Source organism: Balaenoptera acutorostrata, chromosome 10 (genome assembly GCF_949987535.1).
Source record: "Balaenoptera acutorostrata chromosome 10, mBalAcu1.1, whole genome shotgun sequence".
Lineage (NCBI taxonomy): Eukaryota > Metazoa > Chordata > Mammalia > Artiodactyla > Balaenopteridae > Balaenoptera > Balaenoptera acutorostrata.
In genome coordinates this window covers 14,996,572-15,018,803 of record NC_080073.1, presented here as the reverse complement: position 1 = coordinate 15,018,803, position 22,232 = coordinate 14,996,572, and the positions used below count along the sequence as shown (strand labels likewise).

At 37.2% G+C, this 22,232-nt stretch overlaps 1 protein-coding gene and 1 non-coding gene across 2 annotated transcripts in view; one reads left to right on the top strand and one right to left on the bottom strand.

Annotated features, from left to right (window-relative positions):
* CNTN6 (contactin 6) overlaps window positions 1-22,232 on the top strand; it is a 290,431-nt gene that overhangs the window by 87,649 nt on the left and 180,550 nt on the right. The gene's annotated exons all lie outside the window — the stretch shown is intronic.
* Window positions 20,748-20,852, bottom strand: LOC114239178 (U6 spliceosomal RNA). Its single transcript, XR_003624376.1, has one exon. It is a non-coding gene; the product is annotated as a U6 spliceosomal RNA (small nuclear RNA).

Here is a 22,232-nt window from a genome sequence, read left to right as displayed (position 1 = left end):
GAAAGAATAAAAAGAGTGAGAGTTAAAAGGAAATCACCGTAATGAAGGCTAAAAAACACAATAGTTTGGTGTAAGGATCTGGGTGCAGCAGCAGAACTATTTAAGTAGAATTAGGACTGAATTGAAGGGTTAACAACTGGACTTGGAATTGTGTTATGTAGAGAGGTGAGAGGAAGATGTTAAGGAGGACTCCCAGGTGTCTAATGAACATTTGGTTCAATCATGATCCATTTCTGAAGTAAAGAGGGAAGATAACCAGATCTGGGTTTTGACCATGAGTTCCTTCTTCTGTGTAAGTTTATTATTCCTGTAGAAGTGTTGAGTACAAAAATAAATATCCATGGAACAAAAAGAATAAGGATGAGTTACAGCCAGGGTGAATTTGGCAATCATCATGCCATAAGTATGAATAAAATATGGTAAGCATAGATGAGAGCAGAGGCACCATGACCAAACTAGAGACAACTTTATTCAAGCTGGTTATCAAAAGAGTGGCTGATAGAGAATATTTACCATGCAAAGGTGAAGAAGAAGTAGTAACCACAAAGATATGAAGCAAACTAGAGAGTGTGTTATCACAAAAAGCAAAGAAAAAGAGTGTTTCCAGGGGAGACAACCACATATGACCATTGAGTGGTCAAGTAAATGGATAATTTAAAAAAAATATAAAGAGTAAAACTGAATTCAGTGAATGAGGAGTGTGGAAATAGAAGCAATGAGTATAGTAGCAAATTTATAGATGTTTAGCTTTGATGGGAGTTAGAATGTTTATAATTTATTAGGGAATAAAATGTACTATGCATGATCTCAAATTATCAGTACACAGATTACTTCTTCATTACAGAGGAAGAGACTTCCACAGTGGCAAGATGTGCACAATTCACTCTAGTCAAGTGATCAAACAGCGTCACCCATAAAGAGACTGATATAATATGCTCCCTGATACAATAGGAAGTAAAGAACATCACACATGTGATAGTCTTGCCAAGAATGTTTTACCTGAATCTAATCTTGCGGAAACAACCATACAGTTCAGACTGGGAAACTGTCTCCACAGCCCAGGATCTTCAAAAACATCAATGTGATAAAAGAAAACTTTGGAGAACTGTTCCAGATTAAAAAACTAAAGAGATTATATTGAAAATGCAGTCTTGATTTGATCCTGAGAAACAAAAGCAGATACAAAGGATATATATTTTTGGCCAGTTGGATAAATTTTAATATAGGCTATATTGAAATGTATCTATATTAAATTTCTCAATTGTGCTAATATCATCATGATTATTGAAGGATAATACCCTTTTCTTTGGAAATAAATGCTGGGGTATATAGAGATGAAATGTGATATTTTGCAACTTACTGTCAAAACAATTTTTAAAAATTGAATTGTATATTTACCTTTGTTTATTCTATTTTTAGCACACAATTTTACTGTCTAGATTCTGTCTAGCATCACATTCCTTCTGCCTGAAGAGCTTTCTTTAATATATCTTTTACTGCAGGTCTGCTGACAATATACTCTGTATTTTGTCTAAAGAAAATCATAACATCTCCTTCATTTGTGAAAGATATTTTCACTGGGTATAGAATTGTGGGCAGATTTTTTTTTCAGTGCTTTAAAGATATCACTCCATTTTCTTCTCACCTGCATGCTTTCTAAAGGAACATTTCTGTAATTTTTGTATTTGTTTTCCTGTGTGTATGTGTCCTTTCTCTTTGTTTGTCTTTCAGATTTTCTGTTTGTCTTTTCTGCTTGATTATAACTTACCTGCATATTTTAAATCTTGATTGGTGTTCCTTCTGCCCTGGTCTCATGTTCTTCTTCTGGAATTCCAATTACACATGTGTTAGACAGTTTGATATTGTATGACAGCTCCTGGAGCCTCTGTTCTGCTTTGTTCACTCATTTTTCTCTCTGTGTTTTCGTTTAAAGATTCCTATTGACTTATCTTCAATTCCACTGGACTTTGAATGCCATGGACAGTGTCTCTAAACATATATCATATCTACTTAGATCACACCCTTGTTCCTACCACAATTGGAGCCTTTCTAATGGGTTTATTAACTTCAGTTTCTCTGAGGCTGCATATTTTCCTCAGTGTGACTGAGGAGACCCCAGTCCAAAGACACATAGACGAAAACAATTAGAAGGTCTATTCAGCCACCTCTTATTTTAGTCTATGCTTCTCTTGCTTTCCAGCTAACATTTTACTCACTTGGGTCTGTGGACTCTCTGGTTTATTAAAACTTTTTAAATTAAAAAAAAAAAAAAAAAAAAAAAAAGCTCTCCAGGGGAATTCAGATACACCTACTTTGGGTGCGTGATCTGCAAGATTTCTCTGCAGAGTCGACCAATAAATGTTACGGACTCGTCCACAGGGGTAAACTTTGGTATTGGAGTATGTTGGAGTATGAGTGGACTAGTACACACGGACTGGTACATACTTTGCCAGTCTTGAATCTTTGTTCTTAAGAAGTTATTACACTCTTGTTCCACATTGTAATTTATAACACAAGATACTTCTTCCTGCCAAATCTTCAGACCGTAAATGTTGACATAGTCCTGAATGTATTCAAAAGAACGATGGAACCCATCCATGGTAGTTCCCAGCTCTTTCAGCTTTCTTTCTTCAGGTGTGTCGAGTCTGCCAATGAGACTGTTGAAGGCTTTCTTCATCACTGCTGCTGTATTTTCCATTGCTAACATATCCAATTGATTTTCTCCATCCATCTGTAGAAAGCACCCAGCTGATGTTGCATATCATGTTTTCCATCAGAGCTTTAATATATTAATCATAGTTATTTTAAGTTCTCTTTGTGATAGCTTCAATATCTGTGTCATATCTTATCCTGGTTCTGCTGACTGCTTTGTCCCTTGGTTGTACAGGTAACCACCCACTTCTAGGAAATTCGCTTTATGCCACTTGAATTTTACAAAAAAACCTACATTAGTGCCTGTTTTCGCTAACTGAAAGAAATCAGAACAGGATTTTTGCTTTTATCAAAAAAAAAAAAAAAAAAAAAAAAGGTGAAAAGCAAAAACAGAGTTCAGCTTTATAGAGGCAGGGTGCACCCCAAGCAGTGAGAGTGGCACCGTCAACCTCCTCTCCTGGGGACTACACTCAGAATCTCAGCATCAAGCCACCACAGAGTTGAACTGTGTTGGTGAACATCTCTGCTCCATATCAATTTATTTCATGCATGTGTTAGCAAGATGTGTTCTAAGGTAACTGCTTCTTCACTTTATACCATTTTAGCTTACGAAAGGTTTCATAAGAACACGCTGCTTCCGTGTAGAGGGGGAAGCCTATATTTTTTTGTGTGTTTTCTCACATACTTCATAATTTTTTTGTTGAAAGCTGGACATCTTAGGTAGAACAACAGAAACTATATAGTATCTATATCTGGAAGCGGCATGTTTTTGCTTCTGGTAGGCCATTAGTGTAGGAATTTGAGTCAGTCTAGTTAGGAGTAGTGCTGGTTTAGATTTGCTGTGATGACCATCAGTGTACCACTGGCTTCAACTCCTTTTGGGGATAACTGTGTTTAGGGTGAGGATTGGTTTGCCAGAGGGTTTTTCTCAATGTCTGTTCCATCCTCATCTTTGGGGTCTTCTCTTTGCACTGTACCTCAGAGAGTCTCTACCCACATGTTTTTTGAAACTCCCGAAGTTGAATCCCACTGTTAGACTTCACTCAACTGTTTGCAGCTTTGGGGATACAGTGGTGGGAGGGTCATTCCTGCTCTGATTAAGTCTCAGTTTTAGGCAAACACTATGTCCCTGGATTTCAGGGATGTGGCTGTCTCAGTCTTCCTGCCCTCCTCCGAGCTATAACTCTGGGAAAGGTATAGAGGTTTGGTTTTGTTTCCTATCCCCAGCTGCAATGGGTTTTCATCCCTTCCTGAAGGCACTTCTCCCTACAGTTTAAAGCTTTGCTTCTATAGGAGAGATAGGGGAAGGGAATGTGAGTGTGTGAGTGAGATTTCTTGCCTTTGCTATGGTGGCTGCTGTTCCCTTGTATCTCTGGCCTCAAGTTTCTACAACAAGGACCTGAAGGTGAGAGAATTTCTATTCTATCTGCAGCCACCAGGCCCACGCTCTTCCTTACCAATCTGTTACCAAGCAAACAAATGCTAGTTTATCCTATCTCCTTATAGGCACGTCTTTCTTTAGATTTTAGGCTAGGTGGTATTCCTGCAACCTCAGCTTTCTGGTTTAAGAAAAGTTGTGAATTTGTAATTTGTCTAGCTATTTTTTGTTGAGTTGGCATAATACTTTCCAGCTTTGTACATCCTGGGCACAAACTGGAGGTCCCAAACTTGATTTCAAATGGTTTAGCAAAAAAAAAAAAAAAGGAAAGAAAGACACAGAGAGAACATGCAAAAAAGAGAGAGCAAGAAAGCACAAATGTGGCAAAACATTAATAGTTGGTAAAACTAGGAGAAGTGACTATGGATATGTATAATACTTATCTTTCCATTTCTCTGTGTTAACTCATAAGAAGTGCTCAAATCTTTTACATGTAGTTAAGACATAAACTGTTGAGTGATAGTATTATGGTATTCTTATTAGTCTCAGTCAAAATTGGTGAATCCGCAGTGAGAAGCCTGTGTACCGCAACGAAGAGTAGCCCCCACTCGCCACAACTAGAGAAAGCCCGCGCGCAGCAACGAAGACCCAACACGGCCAAAAAAACCAAAAACAAAACAAAAAAAATAGGTGAATCGATTTTTTTCCATCCTGCTCTGACACTGTCATCCTAAGATACCACTCCTGTTCGTTCTATTTTAAAAACAGACTCCTTGTAAATATTTCATTTACTTCTCTCTCAGCAATGTTTCAAATAAAATAGAAATGGTTTTGCATAAATTCACCACTTATTAAGGAAGTCAGCTGATTGGAAAGAACATTAGATTTGGAATTAGGAAAAATAGGCTTAAACGCAAGCTTATTCATTTAACAAATATTTATGGAGATTTTACAGTGTTCTATCGGTTGTTTTTAGAGACATGGAAGAAAACAGTAGTCTGCTGCCTACTAGTTCTTTGAACTTGCACAAATTTATAACTATCTTCAACTTCATCTCCATCTCAGTGAAGTATGGGTAACAACACTTACCTCACTTGTGAGGGTTAAATTCCCTGGTATATGCTAAAGCATTTTGTGAATCATAAATAAATTACCGAAAAGCATATTATTATAATTCTCGTCTAGTTGTTTATTTTTTCCACTTGTTAGAAGTATTCTTTTGATGCTTTCCTCCATGTTTCTGTAATGTCCTTGGCCTTTGTTTCCCACTTTATTTTATTACAACTGCTTACAATGTTATAGCCATTTACAACTTCATGTTAATCAAAATCATGAATTTCAGCAAAGGCAACAATCCCTGACTAGTCTGTGACCTTCTTCCCTTTGATCCTGGCATCTGAAAGCTTTTTATACATTTTAATTCTCTTCCATTTTAATAGCTCTGTGAAGCAGTCCTATTTTCTTTGACTGATAAGATCATTGAAGGTGACCTGATTTTCTCCAGAGATGCACAATGAATAAAACACATTCCCACACACACTCACTTACCCATATCCTACAAAAGGGGAGAAAAACTTGGAGTTGCTGTTTCTATATGGAGGTCATATTAAGAGGAACTGACTTCTCAAATACCGTGATTATATGTGCATCATCAAATCATGCAAGCTGCTTTATTAATCATTCCAAATCTTTGCTTTTTTGAGATTTCATCTTGTTTTACAAAAAAAAAAAAACAATGTAAACAAAAAATTCTTACAACAAGCAATATAGAGTTTATTTTTGTTTTGTGTTTTTTTTTAAGTGCTCTGTTAATACAAACATCTAAACTTTTGGGCTACATCTTTTTGAGACACAGAGTTATACATGCAGTTTTAAGCATTTGTGTATATGTGTGTCTCCAGGTATTATGTTTATGCAGTTTTGAGTTTACAAGGTGACATTTCTTGCTAGGTGTGTGCCTTGCACATAGGGTGCTCTATCCTTGTGATTTGTTTGTGTCATGTTAATGTCTCATGACTTAAACAGCTAGGCTATTCATGGGTGTGGAAAATTGATATTTGAGAGCATTTTATTCTGCTCAGTCAGGCTTATAATGTATAAAGAATCCAAACAGTAATAATATTTACAAAAGACTACTGAATAGAATATTTGATGTGTACGTATTCCACACATTTGTGCCCTTCCAAACACTCCAGAGCAAAACACCCTTTCTGCCCACCATCAGCCGTCACCCTGACAATCCTACCAACATCACTCCTATCACCACGCCTGTCTCTCCAGAAGATCTTTTCCTTCTGCTTTTCAAAACTTTAAACTTCCGACACACTCAGTATACAGTGTATTATTTCAAGACATTTTAATATTCATCCTTTCTACTAATATCTCATCAACCATTTCCAGCTACTCTTCTAAGACCTTTGCTCAGGAATGGTAGAAGAATTAACTCATTGTCTTATCCCAATATCCCAGAGAGACAAAACTAACTTAGCATTGCTATGTATGAAATTTTAGTAATTATATTTCCCCTATCAGGGTTAGAGTCTGACAATGATCATCTTCCTTCTCCAGTTTTCAAAGAGGTACTTCAGTTAATGGACTTTCCCTATAGTTTGTTTCCATAGTCCTAGATCAGTCAGTCATGGTAGACAGGGTGTTCTGTTTTCTGAAGTCACTATAGAACTATAGTTACTTGGTAGTTCATTTTGAGCAAGTCTTGATAATGTTTTTCAAATTCAAAATAGTATCATCAGCCTGAGCAAGGATGGCAAATATGTAGTTATAGTGAATATTCTCTTAGTTTAAAACACAGCATTAAGATAAAGGCAAGCATCTTCTATTGACATTTTCTCTGGCTTTTTTTGTTTTTACCCTTCAAAAATGTAACTCCTATACAAAGTGTGTGTATATTTATATCATATATCACACATTTCATATGGGTAAAAGAACAGAAAATTGATAAAATATGCCTGAATGCTTGTGACATAAAATTATATTTCAGTTCTAGCTATAAAAGTGTAATCCAATTAAAATGTTTATCATGCATCTATGAATATTTTTTCTTGCATACATAATGGTGTTGCATGGACAATTTAATTTCTTCCTTTAAAAGTAATCCTGGAGGAATTCATTCTATAGCTTTTCATAAGATACACCTAAAGATCAGCTCTGTAGGAGTCCAAGTTTAATGCATAAAATGTATTGTCTCAAATAATTATTTTATTTTATTTTAATTCTATTGTTGACTTATTGTGCTGAAAAGCATTGGTATAATTTTCATGGGCATGGTCTCTCTTTTTGCTTCATGTGTGAGCTAAAGTAGTGATTTTTTTAAAAAGCCAAGATGAAATACTCTATATACATAGGCATAGAATTTAAAAGGCAACATATAATGCTGCTAACTTCACACTGAAACTTATACTTCTCAGAAAAATATAACCATTCTAACATCAAGATTATCATTAGAAAAAAAGTAACAGTGAAATAAAAATCAGCATAAAGTAAAGGTAGCTGTGAATCTGAAGATAAAATGTGACAAATTCTTCTATTAAGACAATTTCACTTATTCAAAGAGAAACCATGGATTAATATTTTTTATTGGTCAATTGGCAATTTTAAATGTATGAAAAATATATAAGTGAATATTTAAATTAAAAAAGAAGTGGGTTCATAAGAGGCTGGTATAACCAGGCTCTTGGTCATGATCATAAATATTTTTTCTTTCAGCATTAGTTAAGTATGAAACTGTTTTGCAAGGACCAGTATTCTACTTATTGTACAGTATACAACTGGATTTCATATTTTTGTAATCCTCAGTGCCACTTATTTTCTCGGCATTCTAGGTTCATTCCCATATTTTCATATAATTTATTTATTTTTTTACTTTTAAGAAGAGGAGCACCTCTTGGAATCAAAGCCCTAATTCTGTTTCTGGCTTCAAAGAGAACAGGTGCCTGAGTTACTATATTAATTTTCTGATGCTGCATTATAACATTGGTATAATAATATTATGGTACAATAATACCATTAGAGGCTTAAAACAGCACACATCTATTATGTCACAGTTTCTGTGGGTCAGTAGTCTGGCTACAGCTCATCTGGGTTCTTTGCTTCGAGGTCTCATCTGAAAGTGGCAAACAAGGTGCCGGCCATGACTGGGTTTTTATCTGAAAACCCAACTGGGAAAGGATCTGCTTTCATAGTCATATGCTTGTTGACAGAATTCAGTTCATTGAATATTGTTAGATTGAGAGCTTCAGCCACTTGCTGGCTATTGCCCAAAGGATGCCCTCAATTCATTAACACATGGGTATCTACACACAGCTGCTTACTTTGTTAAACTGTGCAAACTGACTATGCAATTGAGGCAATTTTCTAGCAAAAGGGAAGTTATAATCTTATGTACCTAATCATGGAAATGACATTTCATCCCCTCTGCTGTGTTCTACTGGTTAGAAGCAAGTCACAGGTCAAACCTACACTCAAAGGCAGGGGATTACACAAATACCAGGAGGCAGGGTCATTGGGGGTCATTTTTAGAGTCTTCCCACCACACTTTTTCTATTCTGTAATTGGCAGACAATTTTGCCTAAGGAATATTATAGAAGTGTAATAGAAGAGATAGTATATGTCACTGAATCTAGGTCTAACCCAGAAATTTCAAGGAAGGTGATGCATATACAGTAGATTAAAAAGTTTTATTATTAATTATTTGCTTTGACTGTTATCAAAAATTCTAATGATGTTTAATTGAGAAGAATATGCTTTGAGATTAGTATATATCATAAAGATGCCACCCTTTAACTTAATAGTGGATATATGTCTACAAAGTCTGATGTTTATGTGTAGGATAGTTACATATAGTACATGTAATAGTAATACCATATTTGAAGGACACAAACTTATTCATGTTAAAAACAAAAAACCAGAGCCCAAATTTGGAACTAGTTGTAAGATAACTAATATACTGATTTCAATGGAATATAATGATGCCTCTCTGTAAGAGTATCTTAAAATAAGTAATGACTTTTATACTGGTCCTAGGAAACGATTGATCAGCTAACTGCAGACTGAATGAAACTTACATAGCCTAGGAATTAAGCATTTGTGTGAATGGCAAGGCTTATGGAATTATGTATTTTTTACTATAACATTTTCATTCCTGGTATTTTTCACTAGAAGTTCAATTAGGGAATCACATGGGGATGTAAAATTAATATATAAGAATTTGTTGTTTGTCTTTATAGAATTAGGAAAAACTAGTGCTTATTTTAGCATTACCTTAACATAACTTTGGTATGGATTAGAGGAAAGAGCAGCTTTACTGGAAATGGTAAAAAATAAAATGTACATACACTGAAAGTAATGGCATCCCATTAACAGAAGTTAGAGAGTAAAGAACCATTCTTAAAATTTGTGGAATAATCATTGCTTGTTACATCTTTAATAAGGAATTTAAGATGGTCCAGTAGTTAATAGACCCAGTTCGGTGGGATATGGGTGACCTCAAAACCCCTTCTCCTTAAAATTAATGGATTTAAGGAGCAGATGCATGATTTCTTTTCTCAATTAGCTATCTAGTTTACATATTAGTAAAATAGATACATATACATGTTAGTGTATAGATGTCAATCCCAATCTCCCAATTCATCCCACCACTCCCCACCCGCTGCTTTCCCCCTTTGGTATCCATATGTTTGTTCTCTACATTTGTGTCTCTATTTCTGCCTTGCAAAACACTTCATCTGTACCATTTTTCTAGAGTCCACATATGTGTGTTAATATACGATATTTCTTTCTCTCTTTCTGACTTACTTCACTCTGTATGACAGTCCCTAAGTCCATCCACGTCTCTACAAATGACCCAATTTTGTTCCTTTTTATGGCTAAGTAATATTCCATTGTATATATGTACCACTTCTTCTTTATCTGTTCCTCTATCGATGGGCATTTAGGTTGCTTCCATGACCTGGCTATTGTAAATAGTGCTGCAATGAACATAGGGGTGCATGTGTCTTTTTGAATTATGGTTTTCTCAGGGTATATGCCCAGTAGTGGGATTGCTGGGTCGTATGGAAGTGCTATTCTTAGTTTTTTAAGGAACCTCCATACTGTTCTCCATAGTGGCTGTATCAATTTACATTCCCACCAACAGTGCAAGAGGGTTCCTTTTTCTCCACATCCTCTCCGGCATTTGTTGTTTGTAGATTTTCGGATGATGCCCATTCTAACCAGTGTGAGGTGATAACTCAATGTAGTTTTGACTTGCATTTCTCTAATAATTAGTGATGTTGAGCAGCTTCTCATGTGCCTTTTGGCCATCTGCATGTCTTCTTTGGAGAACTGTCTATTTAGGTCTTCTGCCCATTTGTGGATTGGGTTGATTGTTTTTTTAATATTGACCTGCATGAGCTGTTTAGATACTTTGGAAATTAATCCTTTGTCAGTTGCTTCATTTGCAAATATTTTCTCCCATTCTGAGGGTTGTCTTTTCGTCTTTTTACAGTTTCCTTTGCTGTGCAAAATCTTTTAAGTTTCATTAGGCCCCATTTTTTTATTTTGTTTATTTCCATTACTCTAGGAGGTGGGTCAAAAAGGATCTTACTGTGATTTATGTCAAAGAATGTTCTTCCTATGTTTTCCTCTAAGAGTTTTATAGTGTCTGTTCTTACATTTAGGTCTTTAATCATTTTGAGTTCATTTTTGTGTATGGTGTTAGGGAGTGTTCTAATTTTATTCTTTTACATGTAGCTGTCCAGTTTTCCCAGCACCACTTACTGAAGAGATGTCTTTTCTCCATTGCATATCCTTGCCTCCTTTGTCATAGATTACTTGACCATAGGTGCATGGGTTTATCTCTGGGCTTTCTGTCCTGTTCCATTGATCTATATTTCTGTTTTTGTACCAGTACCATATTGTCTTGATTACTGTAGCTTTGTGGTATAGTCTAAAGTCAGGGAGTCAGATTCCTCCAGCTCCGTTTTTTCCCCTCAAGATTGCTTTGGCTATTCGGGGTCTCTTGTGTCTCCATACAAATTTTAAGATTTTTTGTTCTAGTTCTGTAAAAAATGCCACTGGTAATTTGATAGGGATTGCATTGAATCTGTAGATTGCTTTGGGTAGTAGAGTCATTTTCACAATATTGATACCTCCCATCCAAGAACTTGTATATCTCTCCATCGGTTTGTGTCATCGTTGATTCCTTACATCAGTGTCTTTTAGTTTTCTGAGTACAGGTCTTTTACCTCCTTAGGTAGGTTTATTCCTAGGTATTTTATTCTTTTTGTTGCAATGGTGATTGGGACTGTTGCCTTAATTTCTCTTTCTGATCTTTCATTGTTAGTGTATAGGAATGCAAGAGATTTCTGTGCATTAATTTTGTATCCTGCTACTTTACCAAATTCATTGATTAGCTCTAGTAGTTTTCTGGTGGCATCTTTAAGATTATCTATGTATAGTATCATGTCATCTGCAAACAGTGGCAGTTTTACTTCTTTTCCAATCTGTATTCCTTTTATTTCTTTTTATTCTCTGATTGCCGTGGCGAGAGTGGACATCCTTGTCTTGTTCCTGATCTTAGAGGAAATGCTTTCAGTTTTTCACCATTGAGAATGATGTTTGCTGTGGGTTTGTCGTATATGGCCTTTTTTATGTTGAGGTGGCTTCCCTATATGTCTACTTCCTGGAGAGTTTTTTTTAATCATAAATGGGTGTTGAATTTTGTCAAAAGCTTTTTCTGCATCTACTGAGATGATCATATTTGTTCATATGGTGTATCACACTGATTGATTTGTGTATACTGAAGAATCCTTACATCCCTGGGATAAATCCCACTTGATCATAGTGTATGATCCTTTTAATGTGTTGTTGGATTCTGTTTGCTAGTATTTTGTTGAGGATTTTTGCATCTATATTAATCAGTGATATTGGTATGTAATTTTCTTTTTTCTAGTATCTATATCTGGTTTTGGTATCAGGGTGATGGTGGCCTCGTAGAATGAGTTTGGGAGTGTGACATCCTCTGCAATTTTTTGGAACGGTTTGAGAAGGCTGGTTGTTAGCTCCTCTCTAAATGTTGATAGCATTCACCTGTGAAGCTGGGCCTAGAGTTTTGTTTGCTGGAAGATTTTTAATCACAGTTTGAATTTCATTACTTGTGATTGGTCTGTTCATATTTTCTATTTCTTCCTGGTTCAGTCTTGGAAGCTTATACCATTCTAAGAATTTGTCCTTTTCTTCCAGGTTGTCCATTTTATTGGAATAGAGTTGCTTATAGTAGTCTCTTATGATGCTTTGTATTTCTGCGGTGTCTGTTGTAACTTCTCATTTTTCATTTTGAGATTTTTTCCTGTTTCTTGAGGTAGGCTTGTATAGCTATAACCTTCCCTCTTAGAACTGCTTTTGCTGCATCTCATAGGTTTTGGATCGTCGTGATTTCATTGTCATTTGTCTCTAGGTATTTTTTTATTTCCTCTTTGATTTCTTCAGTGATCTCTGGGTTAGCCTCCATGTGTTTGTGTTTTTTATATTTTCTTCCCTGTAACTGATTTCTAGTCTTATAGCGTTGTGGTTGGAAGATGCTTGATATGATTTCAATTTTCTTCAATTTACCGAGGCTTGATTTGTGACCCAAGATGTGATCTATCCTGGAGAATGTTCCATTTGCACTTGAGAAGAAAGTGTAATCTGCTGTTTTCGGATGGAATGTCCTATAAATATCAATTAAATCTATCTGGTCTCTTGTGTCATTTAAAGCTTGTGTTTCCTTATTAATTTTCTGTCTGGATGATCTGTCCATTGGTGTAAGTGAGGTGTCAAAGTCCCCCTCTATTATTGCATTACTGTCAATTTGATCTTTTATAGGTGTTAGCTTTTGCCTTATGTATTGCAGTGCTCCTATGTTGGGTACATATACATTTATAATTGTTATATCTTCTTCTTGGACTGATCCCTTGATCATTATGTAGTATCCTTCCTTGTCTCTTGTAACATTTTTTATTTTAAAGTCTATTTTATCTGATATGAGTATTGCTACTCCAGCTTTCTTTTGATTTCCATTTGCATGGTACATCATTTTCCATCCCCTCACTTTCAGTCTGTATGTTACCCTAGGTCTGAAGTGGGTCTCTTGTAGACAGCATATATACGGGTCTTGGTTTTGTATCCATTCTGTGAGCTTGTGTGTTTGGTTGGAGCATTTAATCCATTCACATTTAAGGTAATTATCAATATGTATGTTCCTATTACCATTTTCTTAATTGTTTTGGGTTTGTTTTTGTAGGTCTTTTTTTCTCTTGTATTTCCTGTCTAGAGAAGTTCCTTTAGCATTTGTTGTAGAGCTGGTTTGGTGGTGTTGAATTTTCTTAGCTTTTGCTTGTCTGTAAAGCTTTTGATTTCTCCATCAAATCTGAATGAGATCCTTGCCAGGCAGAGTAATCTTGGTTGTAGGTTCTTCCCTTTCATCACTTTATAATAATCGTTCCACTCCCTTCTGGCTTGTAGAGTTTCTGCTGAGAATTCAGCTGTTAAGCTTATGGCAGTTCCCTTGTATGTTATTTGTTGTTCTTCTCTTGTTGCTTTTAATAATTTTTCTTTGTCTTTAATTTTTCTCAATTTGATTACTATGTATCTTGGCGTGTTTCTCCTTGGGTTTATCCTGCCTGGGACTCTCTGCACTTCCTGGACTTGGGTGGCTATTTCCTTTCCCATATTAGGGAAGTTTTCGACTATAATCTCTTCAAATATTTTCTCAGGCCCTTTCTCTCTCTCTTCTCTTTCTGGGACCCTTATAATGCGAATGTTGGTGCGTTTAATGTTGTCCCAGAGGTCTTTAAGGCTGTCTTCATTTCTTTTCTTTCTTTTTCTTTATTCTGTTCTGTGGCAGTGAATTCCACCATTCTGTCTTCCAGGTCACTTATCCGTTCTTCTGCCTCAGTTATTCTGCTATTGATTCCTTCTTGTGTATTTTTCATTTCAGTTATTGTATTGTTCACCTCTGTTTGTTTGTTCTTTAATTCTTCTAGGTGTTAGTTCTTTAATTCTTCTAGGTCTTTGTTAAACATTTCTTGCATCTTGTGGATCTTTGCATGCATTCATTTTCTGAGGTCCTGGATCATCTTCACTATCATTATTCTGAATTCTTTTTCTGGAACGTTGCCTATCTCCACTTCATTTAGTTGTTTTTCTGGGGTTTTATCTTTTCCCCTCATCTGGTACATAGTCCTCTGCCTTTGCATTTTGTTTATCTTTCTGTGAATGTGGTTTTTGTTCCACAGGCTGCAGAATTGTAGTTCTTTTTCCTTCTGCTGTCTGCCCTCTGGTGGATGAGGCTATCTCAGAGCCTTGTGTCAGCTTCCCGATGGGAGGGATTGGTGGTGGATAGAGCTGGGTGTTGTTCTGGTGGGCAGAGCTCAGTAAAAGTTTAATCTGCTTGTCTGATGACGGGTGGGGCCGAGTTCCCTCCCTGTTGGTTGTTTGGCCTGAGGCGACCCAGAACTGGAGACTACTGGCTCTTTGGTGGGGCTAATGGTGGACTCTGGGAGGTTCAGGCCAAGGAGTACTTCCCAGAACTTCTGCTGCCAGTGTCCTTGTCCCTGCAGTGAGCCACAGGCACACCCACCTCTGCAGGAGACCCTCCAAGACTAGCAGGTAAGTCTGGTTCAGCCTCCTATGGGGTCACTGCTTCTTCCTCCTGGTTCCTGGTGCACACACTACTTTGTGTGTGCCCTCCAAGAGTGGAGTCTCTGTTTCCCCCAGTCCTGTAGAAGTCCTGCAATCAAATCTTGCTAGCCTTCTAAGTCTGATTCTTCGGGAATTCCTCCTCCCGTTGCTGGGCCCCCAGCTTGGGAAACCTGATGTGGGGCTCAGGACCTTCACTCCAGTGGGTGGACTTCTGTGGTATAAGTGTTCTCTAGTTTGTGAGTCGCCCACCCAGTAGTTATGGGATTTGATTTTATTCTGATCACGCCCCTCCTATCATCTAATTGTGGCTTCTCCTTTGTCTTTGGATGTGGGGTATCTTTTTTGGTGAGTTCCAGTGTCTTCCTGTGGATGACTGTTCAGCAGTTAGTTGTGATTCCAGTGCTCTCACAAGAGGGAGTGAGCGCACGTCCTTCTACTCTGCCATCGTGAACCAATCCCAAATCCATGATTTCTTTTTTAATTTTGCATTTATTTGCTGTAGTTTTTACACTCAGGGATTCTTATCTCTTCCACAATGAATATCATGTGTTTAAAAAAATTTTATAAAATATGTGAAGAGAAAAAGAACAAAAAAATTACGAAACACTTTCTTTGCTATCTAGAAGAGCTTTGACTATGCAAATGGATGAGCTAAAAGGATGTTGGGGACCCCTTGGTTTTCCAATCCACATTTTTATAACCACTGCATTAGAATAAAACAACAGAAGTATGAAATCCTCAGCCTATGTTTGGTATTGTTAAAGACCAATGAAAGTGCTAATATACCCCATCATGGCTTACAGCCAGCTTCTGCAAATAGAATTCATGGTACGAATGAATTAGTGCATGTAAAGCACTTACAACAGACATAATAAATATAGTCTGTCAGGAAAGCTATATATAGCATAGTAATTAAGAGCACAGCCTGAAGGCTGCATTGGTTCAAATCCTTGCTCTGCCACTGTCAACTTGAATACATTACATCTCTGCATCTCACTGTTCTTTTTTTTTAAATTTATTTATATTTATTTTTGGCTGTGTTGGGTCTTCATTTCTGTGCGAGGGCTTTCTCCAGCTGTGGCGAGCGGGGGCCACTCCTCATCGCGGTGCGCAGGCCTTTCACTGTTGCGGCCTCTCCCGTTGCGGAGCACAGGCTCCAGACGCGCAGGCTCAGTAGTTGTGGCTCACGGGCTTAGTTGCTCCGCGGCATGTGGGATCTTCCCAGACCAGGGCTCGAACCCGTGTTCCCTGCATTGGCAGGCAGATTCTTAACCACTGAGCCACCAGGGAAGCCCATCTCACTGTTCTTATCTGTAACACTGAGATATTAATAATGACATCTCATGAAGTTTTATGAGGATTATATAAATTAATAAAACAGTGTCTTGTACAGATTATGAACTATGAAATGTTTATTCTTAATTATTGCTATTCTTTAGTTCCTAGAGACAGATGTAATCTTATCAATAAATTTTAGGGCTTTGTTACTTTCATTCATTTAGTAAATATTCATTGATTCCTGTACCAACTTCAAGACACTGCCCAAATAATAAGAGGACTATAAAAGGAAACAGGATGTGACTTTTGTGATGGAAATGTTAATTGTGTAATATAAAAGATAAGATTTTGCATATATGTTAGTAGTATATTGAAGAAAATGAAAGCTAGTACAAGATAGTAAAAATCTCAAAATAAAAGAGTTATTTCTATGAATTTTTGAAAGACGTCATTTTGAGCCGTACCCAGAAGGGTGTCAGCATTGAACCACAGAGATGGCTGATGTTACTAAAGGGTTACCTATCCTTTGAAAAGAGATTTGTAGATCTATGTTTATATATGAGAACATCACATACCTGCAGACATTCATGCGAATGTAAACGCGATTTTCACACATGGCTTCACAAATTCCAACCAGTCTCCCAAAATTACCTAGGAGAGAAAAAGACCTGTTTCATTTTAACCATTTTGGGAAATTTTCACAAAAATATCTTTAATTTAGAATGAATTTAGAATGAACAAAATATTGAGTCCTGTGGACTGACCAGCAAAATAAAACCCAAATGCAAGTCATTTAGCTACTCTGCTTTCCGCCTAGGTGTTTTTCTTTCTTTAATATTTCCTGTGAGTTAGGGCTCTTTCATCTTTCATTTGCAGCATAAAAAGCTACGTGGGCATCTCTTAACTCCTAATTTAGCTGTCTGTTTGGAAAAGACAACTTGAACGTGGCTGTGGTGAGAAGTGCTGCTCCATCTAGTTGGCTGGAGACCCTTTACAGCTGGAGCCCCTTTTACAGTGGTGAAGTGTCTGCCACACTCAGCAGAAGTCCCTCAGTTGTACTCTTATTTTTTTAGTAAACAGGGGGAAAAAAGAGGTATGATAAGTTGCCCTTTTCAGTATGATTTCTCCCCATTCTCCCTGCCCAAATACAAATATAAAAGAAATCTTGTCATGTATAAAGGTCTATTTCACGTTGCCTAAGAAGAAAAGAGAAGAAGTTGAGGAGTGAAGCCAATTAAGGGAAATGGGAGGTAAAGAGGTAAGGCCAGTGGGTCCTCATAAATGCCCCCAATGTGAGGATTTTTACCTATTTTATCCACATAGAATGACTTGCAAAAGCCTTTGTTGTTGTTTTTTTACAATTCATAAGCTTCCCACTGATCAATTCCTATGGTCAATTGCCCCCTACAGTGAAAACCTTCCATCGGGAACTAAGCAAGCTCAAAAAACTGCCTGATGTGTAATAAAGCACTTTTTCGCTGACATCAGTTCCACCTATACATACCACTTTTTTTCTTTCCTACACCTTCACCCACTTCCTTACATTCCTTTGAGTTGTATAGAAGCCAATGAGGATGAAATAATTAGAATGTGTGTCTGCTGCACAAAAGTCCTTCTCCATGGGCACAGTTTTCACCTGATCTTTTATAGAAAGCATAGTGTGTTTACATACACATCCATAGGCCGGTACTAGATATACAGAACTTGCCGTCCCATTGTACATTTAGTTTTTCTATAGTCTCTGAGGACTTGATTTTGGTTAAAAAAACAAACTATCAGAAGTTTTTAAAATGCTTTTTATTTCAAAAAAACCAAAAATACAAAATGAGAAATGACTATACACTATAACCTCAAAAATGAATATTGTCAAGGACCAAGATAAATAATAGCCCAAAATATAGTGAAAAAATTCTTAGCTGAAATATAGAAAAAGGGAACATTCAATTACCTCCTGGAGAACAGTGGGTTTCCTCCCAAGCCTCCACTGAAAAATATGATGTGAAACTGTTGCCACTGTTTTTCTATTAAAAATCTTCCAATGTACTTCTGTGGTGGCACAGTGGTGAAGAATCCTCCTGCCAATGCAGGGGACACGGGTTCGAGCCCTAGTGTGGGAAGATCCCACATGCTGCGGAGCAACTAAGCCCGTGCGCCACAAGTACTGAGCCTGTGCTCTAGAGACCGCGAGCCACAACTACTGAGCTCGTGTGCCACAACTACTGAAGCCCGCGTGCCTAGAGCCCGTGCTTCGCAACAAAAGAAGCCACTGCAATGAGAAGCCCGTACAATGCAACGAAGAGTAACCCCTGCTCATCGCAACTAGAGAAAGCCTGCACGAAGCAACAAAGACCCAACGCAGCCAAAAATAAATAAATAAATAAATTTATATTAAAAAACAAGTCTTCCAGTTCAGTTTTCCTGTATTGACCCAATTTCCTGGTACTCAGGGCAAGGCTGTTTTTTGGTTTGGTTTTTTTTTTTTTTTTATTAATTAATTAATTAATTAATTAATGGCTGTGTTGGGTCTTCGTTTCTGTGCGAGGGCTTTCTCTAGTTGTGGCAAGCGGGGGCCACTCTTCATCGCGGTGCGCGGGCCTCTCACTATCGCTGCCTCTTTTGTTGCGGAGCACAGGCTCCAGACGCGCAGGCTCAGTAATTGTGGCTCACGGGCCCAGCTGCTCCGCGGCATGTGGGATTTTCCCAGACCAGGGCTCAAACCCGTGTCCCCTGCATTGGCAGGCAGATTCTCAACCACTGCGCCACCAGGGAAGCCCCAAGGTTTGGGTTTTTTTTTTTTTTTTTTCTTCTGTATATTGTGATTGCTTATCTGTCTAGAATAGTCTTATATGCATCCCAAATAACTCTTCAATCTATAACCTCCTTTTGATACTTTCAGATTAGGCCCCCATTACCTTTTTTTTTTAAGTCTCATATTTTCATAATGGACAAACTCATCTAAAAGATCCTTATAGGATAATATCCAAAATCCGCGCATGGCCAAAAAGCCTTCCGTGATTCATTCCCCTAGGATACTACAAATTCCCACTTTTACCAAACTATTTATGCTTTAAGAAGACACCATGTTTTTTGATTTCTCTATACCTGTTTTAGTTGCTAGTGCCTCTTCCTAAAATATTTATACTTACCTTGTCTTCCTGGAAAACTACTACTATCTTTCAAAACCTAAAATAAATATCTTTTGCCCAGGAAGCTTTTCTCTGTCCAGCATTCTGGTTGTAGGAAACTGTTGCCTACATGGATCATAATACATGTCATTTGCAACACTGGAGGCAAATGTCCCTTGTTTGCTGCATATTAGTTTCAGAATAGGTTTTACTTTTCTGGAGGTAGAAAGATTTGGCTTAAGTCCAAAAGTATTCCTTTTTGTCACAGATCCACACATGCTGTTGAGTTTTATGTGTGCATCAGTAACAACAATGACATCAATTATATATATATATATATATATATATATATACATACACACACACACACACACATACATACACACACAAATATTCACACACCCAACACACAACCACTGTAAAGGAAGCTTCAAAACTTCCCTCAAATAATAATTTTTTTTTTCTATCTCTACCCTCACTTAGACAGCTTGGAACCTTCTCTTTTCAATGTGTTCATTGGAACCTTCTCTTTTCAATGTGTTCATTATTGCTTCCTCTGCTTAGCTCACCCATAATGCAATTAAATTAGCACAGGTGTGTGAACTACTCACAAATTATGTATACCCCACAAGCCAAGTCCATAAAAATCTAGGGTCAAGATCACAAGAACGACTCAGTAAACCCAATCAGCTCCTCCCCTTTTTTTTGCAGCTCTGTATTTTACATGTACATTAATTTGCCTGAAGTTGCTGTATTGACTTAATGGAATACCATTGCCACCTGCTGGCCATATTGAGCCATTAAAATTCTGCCATTTAACCGAATTAAAGAGATTAAAATAATCAGGTTTGGCTGTGCTATTGTTATAGCACATATTTATACTTTTACATATTTAAAAGTAGAGTGGCCAATGTGATTCAAGTTGCCCTTTAATGGCTCATCATGCATAATTAAACTAGCCTAAGCTAACCTACAATGACTGAATGGAAGTAACATGCCTTGGTTGTCAAGAGTACAGACTTTGACATCAGAAATAGAGCCTCAAGATTTAGCTTTACCATTTTTAGCTTTGTAACCTCGGGTAGGTCACTTAACCTGTCATTGTTCAAAAGGTAAAAATGGATTTTTAGTAGCGAGTTCTTCATAGGGTTGGTATAAACAATCAATGAAATAAGAAATTTGAAATGCCAATACAGTACCTAGCATGCGGTAAGCAATCCGTGCATGTTCTTGGATACTTTTCCCTCTAGTGCTGTTCTTCTCCCAGTTGCAATATTTGTAAAGTCAGTTTTATCTCTGGGCCTCCATTTTCTCATGAATTCTTCAATTTATAAATATGTGATTTTCCAATGCAGTTTCATCTGTTATATAAAGTACAATAAGCTTATGCTTAGTGCTCTATTTGTTCAACCTTAGTTACATATAAGGCAGTCAACCCTGCAAACCCCAGAGTTAAATCATTGTTTCAGTCTTCTCACAGCACTCATTTTAAAAATTAAAGCATGTTTAATATTCAATACAATAATCTTGTGTTCAGATTAATGAGTTTTTATAGTTGTAGTCACTCAAAACAAGATATAAAACATTTCCATTATCCCAGGTAGTTTCTCATGTCTTTTTTTCAATAAAAAAAGAAGAAAAAATGGAATTGTCTCAAAAACATTTGTGTCATCCTTATGCAAGTTCTATGCTAATCTTCTTTGTATCAGGCCAATTTTACTTCATTTTGCCAAAGTGGGCACTACCCATTGCATTTCTGATTACCTCCCTTATTCTCTCAGATGCAGCAGAAATTATAAAAAAGAGAAAGAACAATTAACCCAGAAATACTCTTGAGCCAATCTAAGATCAGCAAACTCTTGGTGAGTACAGAGCTGCTCCTCCACCCCCAGCCACTTAAAAGCACAAATCTCTATTTTACAAGATGTCTTTATAACATTAATGATATTTTAGAGGGAGAAGATAGGAAATCTTTTAGAGAAATGGTGGTGCCCAAGCAGAGAATAGTGGAGTTTCACTCATCACCCTTCAGAGTCTGATTCTCAGTTCTGTGGTGTTGGAGACTAGGTTTTCTTAGCACAGAGTTGATCAGGTCTTATGGACAAACACTTGCTGAGCAAATTTATATGACTTTATATATAAATCAGAAAAAAGTTTATATTAATTAATATATTAGTACATTAATAATATATTATTATAATGGATTGTTTTTCACTTAACAGAATATTTACATTCATTATCTAGGATACTTTATTCCAGTTTTTCTCAACTTTTATTTTATTTTCACTCTCTTTTTGCCACAAAGGGGCCCACTCAGTCCCCCACCCATGAAGTTTTAATACCATATATATTCTGTATATTTATTCATATAATATATGTGGTCCTGTGCTTTATACATAAAAAGTAACATTTTTTTCACCATCCTCTCCACTCCTTGGAACTAATTTTCACCTCCTTGGGGGTGATATTGACCCATTGTGGGTGTATACCCTATTTCTTGTTTCCTGCTACCTGGCAGTATGGATTATTGAATAATCATGTCATCTCATTTTCTGTATTTCTGTTACTTTGCCATCTGGGGCCTTGCTGACCCTGGAGGGTCTGCCCCTCCCAGGGCTAGCCAATTTCTAGAGATACCACTGAGCTGTCTTTCATATGCAAATCAACCTATCAGAGTCCATACCCAAACCACCTCCTTTATTGGGATCTTACACTCTGGGCCACTATTCCCCAGCCCTAATCACCTCGGGGCAGTTATCAGACAACTAGAGAGAGACCCTACACCCCAGAGGCTGCTGAAAGTATTCAAACTAGTCAATCCTGAACCTTCTTAGACTGCCTCCCCTGTTTCTTCCTATGGAAATCACAATACAAGCTCTCTCTCGCCTCCACTTCCTCTGCCTCCTGACTGACACTGGTGCTTCCCTGTGTAGCCTTGCATGGCATGGAATCTCCCCTGCTTTTGGGAACTATAACGGACTATCTTTTTTTTTTTTTAACATCTTTATTGGAGTATAAATGCTTTACAATGTTGTGTTAGTTGCTGCTGTATAACAAAGTGAAATCAGCTATACGTATACATATATCCCCATATCCCCTCCCTCTTGCGTCTCCCTCCCACC